The following is a 6,539-nucleotide window of genomic DNA, read 5'->3' on the forward strand; positions in this document are numbered from 1 at the left end:
GGCCAACAGTAGCAGAGCTCCTAAAAGCTGTAATTCCCCTTCAGAGGGAAATATCAGGATTTCTCTGGCACAGCGCAGGGCAGAGCCTGGGCAGTGTTTGAGCACAGAGCTGAACACACAGCCAGGCTGTGGTTGAACCAAATTTTTGCAGGATATGAACATGCCATGGACATACAGCATCAAGGTCTCTCTTCTGCAGCACAGAGCATCTCATGGGCACAATCCCTGCCTGAGTGAAAGGCATTGTCATTATCTCTAAGAATGGGACTTAGTCTCTGGTGTACATTAATTATGATACACTAATTGGATCCTGAAGCTCATTGCTCAGAAGCAATGGGTTCAGGGCTAATCGTGGTGTTTTATAGCTTTGGGTAGAATGCAAGTGGGGGTCTTGCCAAGATAAACTCAAGGTTTGCTTTTATTGCTGGCAGGCATTGTGGAGCTCCTTTGTTAGAGTTGGAGTTCTGCAATATATATCAGAGCACAGCTCAGCCCCAAGTCCATAACTCGCTGTGCTGCAGGTGAAGTCCTTAATAATCTGTGCTGAAATTCCCTTACTACAGAGAATTTAAGAAATTCCTTTCCCTCCTGAGGGAATTCTTTCTTGAAACTCAGCACGAAAAGGTAAAGATTGTGGAGTTCATTGTTATTTTAAAGTGCCCTCGAGAGAGCAAGAAATGAGACATTTATTACCTTTGCTTTGCAGGTTGCCACTGGCACATGAAGTTTGCCACTGGATAATGGGCAAGGTTGGACAGCAACACTTTTTATTTGTAGCAAGCCCTTTTTAAAATTTTGGCAGCATATTGTGGAGCCAGATGTGGTCAGACACACCACCAAAAACTGCAGGGGACACAAAAGGAATTGTACTGGTTTTGTTTGGCCTCAGACGTGCTGTGCATGACTTCTGTGGTTTATCAGGCATCTAGAACAGACTCTTTTCCCTCTATTTTCCAGTGGGGTTTTCTGATCACTCTCCTAGGTACCTAAAAAGACAATCCATCCACAGAGCTGTGCTCCTCACAGAGATCTTTCCTGAGCAGCTCTGGAGGCAGGGATTGTGCAGCTCTGTAACAAATCTTGGCAAGTGGCACATATTCATTGTATTTGAAATTTGGTACATTCCTAAGGGAGCTGCTTGCAAAGATGACAAGCCATCTGTCCCTACTTCTGGTGTTTTCTCTGCTTCCACACCCATAAGTTAAGGTAGAAATAATGTTTTCAACTTAAAAGCCTAATCTGGGCTGTAAACTGTAGATCTGTAATGATCAAATCCAGTTTAAGACAAGCAGTGAATATTTTTGCATCGCCCTTTGCTGGTAGGAATTTCTTCCTTGTAGCACTAATGGCTTGCAGGTTATTGCTTTGTTCTTTCCATTTAATGTGGTGTATTATAACATCACCAAATCCATGTTCTCGACTTCTGCTTGTTGCACTCAGATCCAGGATTATTTACAGTAATGTTCTCCTGCACTGGTTTCTCCCTCCCTGTGGAAATTCAGTTATAATAAATGTGGGCAGTGTAAAAAAAACAAGGTTGCAGAATATTGCTTTGATTAGCAAGGGTGCATTGGAGAGTTACAGACACAGACACCTGGAATGAAGAGCAGTAGAAGGAAAATACTATTTCATTTCTCTGCAGACGCAGGGTGTGGGCAGAGCTGAGCTCCTCCTGCAGATTCAGCCCTCACAAATGACTCTGTGAGTGGCAAGAAAGGAGCTTAGACAAGATGCACCAGGCAAGGAAGGATTTTTGGAATGAGACACTTTCCTTGAGCAGGATAAGGGGGTAAGAAGCCCAGCAGAGTCCCAGTCCTGCTCCCACCTGGGGCATCCCAGGTACTGTGCCAGGCAAAGAGCAGGAGCTGCTCAGCCTCAGGACGATCCAGCTGTTTGCACAGACAAGTTTTCTGCAAAAGGTTTTTCTGTTTTACCCCCAAATCCATTCTTCGCATTGTTTCTCTTAGCCATTTTCAGCAGTTAAAGTTGTATAAACTTTTCCTGTCCTTCCCTGTACCACCATCAGCCTCAATTTCAGATAAATTTGGTGAACTTCAAAATCCTGACCCCTGAAAGTGCAGGATCCCTCAAGCTTTCCTCAGGGCTGTGGCTGATAGAGCTCTGCTGTTGAGCTCATGTTGAATTTATTCCTGTTGTGAAAATTTGTCCTTCCTACAAACGTCCAAAGTTTCACTGCTGGCCAAGCTCAAACCCACAATGTTTTCAGCCCACAGACTATTTTAACTTCCACTGAACTGAACCCTAATTGCTTTACCCTCAGTTCTTCCAGTACAACATCTGATACGATTAGCTAGGCCATTAATTATCTTGTACTTTAACTATGAACCTCCTGCTGAAATCCAAGGAAAGGTCAATGCATATCTGGAGAAAATGATACCTAACAAGGTACATTTATCAGCAAATTAGGCACACTGTGAGTTCAGCACACACAGGCTGTCCAAAGGGTTTTTTTACTTCTGTGCTAATGGTACTGCAGATTTTTTGCTAAGGATATTTGCTTGTAGTCAACAGGAGACTGCCTGGCTAAAACCTCCTGTGGACATTAGTGCACAAAATAGCCTTTATGCATTATAGCAAGGAGGCAGACTAAAGAATGCAGAAGGTATTTGTTAAGTAGTCCAGTCTGCACAGACACCAAATGATACCTGAGGAGCTGTTGTTGCAGACAGTAAGTCTGTTACATGTTTTTACCTAAAATAACAAAAAACCAGTTGTTGCCACATAAACCTCCCAAGGAACAGCTTGACAAGCACTTGCTCCCAGCAGTGCTGTTGGCCTGAGTTCCACATCCCCAAGCTGTTGCCTCTGCTGTGGCTGAGAAGTTGTTGGGTTTTTGGTTTGTTGGGGTTTTTTTCTATTTTTCTTTTTTTTTTTCTTTTTTTTTTCCTTTTTTTTGGTTTGTTTTTTTTTTTTTCTGAACTACTCTGAACCTGCATCCAGGTCACCAAGTGGCCTCACAGCTGCACAGACACATCCAAGCTGGCAGCTGAGGGACCAAAACAAGGGAAGAGGCTTGAAGGGTGATGTTAGTACTTAAAATATATCAAAACACCGCCTGAATGATTGCAGAATTAATTACTAAGTTCACATTAAAGGGACCTGACATGAGACCTTTGAACACAGCACAGATGCATTTCCACCCCTGCCTTTAATTTGCTGTGTCAATGGTCTGCTGTAGCTGCCTTTTTGAACTGAGAGCCATTTTTAAAAAAGGCACCACCTCAAGTTCATATTAAAAATATTTTGGGGACATGTTAAAATAACTCAAGGTTACTTCAGTTCAATACATCTCTGAGGATTCATAACTTGTGTAATTTCTCCTGGAGGAAAGGTTAGACTTGGAATCTGTTATCAAAACAAAGGACAAAATGCTGAAGAAGCTGCCCACAGTCTGCACATGTATTTGGCACTTCTTTATTTCATCTTCCAGTTTCTGAGCAATAAAACACCTGGGTGCACAGAGCAGTTTTGCACAGATGGTTGAGCTCAGGAGGACTTGAGAGCCAAAACCAGTTTATTGCAGCTGCTGCTTGGGCAGCTCACTGTGCCCAGGCACTGAGGCTGCAGGGAGCTCCTGCTTTGGAGGTTAAAGGGTTTCCAGTGCAAAAGTTCTCAGCCTCTTCACAAATCAAGCACTGATCTTACAGGAGAGATCTCCCTCTCTCTCTTCTTCCCTCAGGATTTTCAAACAGCTGCTTCATTACATAAACACATCCTATACATACAGGCATTTACACCTAATTGTTAATTCCATCTCAGTTTGTAGTTTCTGTTAATAGCTCTTTTGATGCTGTTGTCAGGCACCTCTGTTTTCTAAGTGTGTCATCTTCTGAGAGGATTTCACAAATAACTCAATATGAAATGTCACCAAATCTCAATCAATAAACTTGTGTCGTGACCCTATTAACCAAGGGACTTCCAGTGGCTGAAACCACATATATTTGTACAAAGGATGGCCTGAAAAGCGAAACTAATCTTGTTTATTGACAGAGCTCAGCTCTGAAGAAGAACGGTCCCTTAACAAATCATTTAGCCAAGATATTTTGCAGAAATGCTGCCACCTTCATGAAGGAGTTTTGAAGGTGATTTGTTTCTACTCTCTGGCTGCAATTCCTGTTTTTTACTCAGCAGCATTGTCAGTATTTTCTCCACATGGAGCTTCCACTGAAAAGCTAAGAGAAAAAAACCAGAAAAACAAAACAAAACACAGAGAAAGTATTCACCATGATATAGCTAAGCTGCCCTTTCCCTGGCAGCAATCTAAGATCTGTTTCTCCCTCAGATCTCTTCTCTACCTCCGTTCCACACCACTTCAGACCCTCCCTGGTGCCTGCTAGAGCTCATTATCTAGAAATTCAGAGCTCTATTCTCTCAGTCTTTTGTGCAGACAGAAGAACTGGGGACAGGACAATCATACCTGAACATCCTGCAATGCAGAAAACACCATGAATCCCCCAAGCTACAAACAGATGAATAACCAAATGTTTCACAATATCCATAACAAACCTTGGCTTAGGAAATCTTGGCTTCTGACTACACTCAAGTGAGCTCCTTCTGGTTTCTGAATAAATCCTGTCCTGCTCATGCATTCAGAGCAGTCTGGAGCATAAACATTGCTTTGGTTGTATTCATGAGGCCATTTTAACAAGATTACATTAAAAGTTATTTGAACTCTTTTTTGGCAGAAAGGGAGCTACAAGGTCAACTGTTTGATTTCTTCTCCTCCCAGGCCTTTGTTCTCTATTACCATCTCTTAAATAGACACACTTCACTTTTGATTGCCTGGATTTATATGGATCTGAAGCTGGTTTATTGACATATAAAAGATGTTTCTTTTACAGCCTCCATATGTAAAGGAAGCCTGAGAGTCCTGTGTTTTAAGAGCCATCCTGCACGTCGGGGAAGTGCATTTTTCCTTCAAGAGGGTGCATTAAATGGGGTTCTTTACCCTCCCAACAGCTCAGCTGGGAGCAAAACCCCAGACTGCTCCTATTAGATCCAAGCAGTTGTCAGTGATTCCACTATTTGGGTTAAACACAGATTTGCCAAGAGCATTGAAATAGGAACAGGCATGTGAAAAAATATTTCCCATTATTAAATAGAAATTAATGGGATTTTCTATTTCAACACTGGGGAACATATCCTAATTCAAATGAATGATTAAAAATAATAGTCCAATAATCCAATTCCTGCTCCTGTTTGAACATCCACCCTCCATTGGCAGAATCCTGGCACTGATCACTTTGTAGGAAAAATGAAATGCTACATTTTATTATTCATCACATGTTAAAAAAAAATCCCATGCAGGGAGGAATCAGTGAGAATATTATTATGGAAATAGCATTTTAGACAAGAGTTTGTAAAACGTTTGTCATACTGCAGACACAAAGTTATAAATATTAATCTAACATCCACTGGGGAAGGACCAGGACAACTCCAGCACAGCTACTGGAAATTTTCTGTGCTATGCAAGACATCTCCCAGCACAAGGAGGAATTATTTGACTCTGCAATTTTATGAACAGATGTGGGAGGAGGAGTTCCCAAAGGACAGGAACATTCCTACTGGCAGAAGCAATGACTCTTGAAACAGAGGGAGAGAAGCAATGGGTAAAAAGTTTTCCAAAAGAAAAAGTTTTAAATGAAGAATTCAGTTTTGTCCAAATGAGAATTTCTTGGAAAGCTGCTGGATTTCTTAGAGGCTCTGATTTTTTTGCTTGGAATTCACTCATAAAAATTTCCATCTCCTTTCCTGTCCTACTATGCCCTGTTATGCAGACATTTTGATTTTTTAAAAAATCTTCTGGACAATTTTTCTTTTTAATGTTTCCAATCACTTCAGAAGAAATGAAAACATAGCAGGGAAAACTTTAAATTTTTGTATATGGATTGACTAATTAAAGTTTAATTAGCCCTATCTGTTTAATTAAGCAATATAATACAAACATAAAATAAAAACATCAGAATATACTGGAAGCTGCACTGTGTATGGTGTGTGTTGCAGTACAGAATGAAGGTTCCTGCTGAGGGAGCAATGTATTCATCTGTAGCAGATTTTAAATCACCCTATAAACTCTATTTTTTTCTTTGTTTTATATAACCACAGGTTGCACTGTCATTTTTCCTTTGTCTGAACTTCCCTTTGCTCTTAAGATGTAAAATGGCTTGTTACTGTAGTTGCAGTCCATTTTTTGTTTATGTAACTAGAACTAATTTTTATGCCATATTCCCAAACCAATTTCTGCACTCCAGATGGTCCTTTCCTGCAATATCCTGTGCAGCCTTCCATTGCAAAGGCAGCTCCTTGCCAGCCAGGGTCGCCCCTGCAACAATTCCTTCACAGCCATAAAATTTGACTGCTCCCTGGTGCTGCTGTTCCCTCCCAGGGGGATGTGGCACAGCCCAGCAGCTTCTGAAAAATGCTATTTAAGCAAACTCAGATTACTCAGTGTGGCAAAGTTGATAAATACAAGGGTATATAACCCTCCACACTGTGATATTTAACAGGAAAATGAGGCC

This window comes from Lichenostomus cassidix, chromosome 6 (genome assembly GCF_008360975.1).
Source record: "Lichenostomus cassidix isolate B80296 chromosome 6, HeHo_3.0, whole genome shotgun sequence".
Lineage (NCBI taxonomy): Eukaryota > Metazoa > Chordata > Aves > Passeriformes > Meliphagidae > Lichenostomus > Lichenostomus cassidix.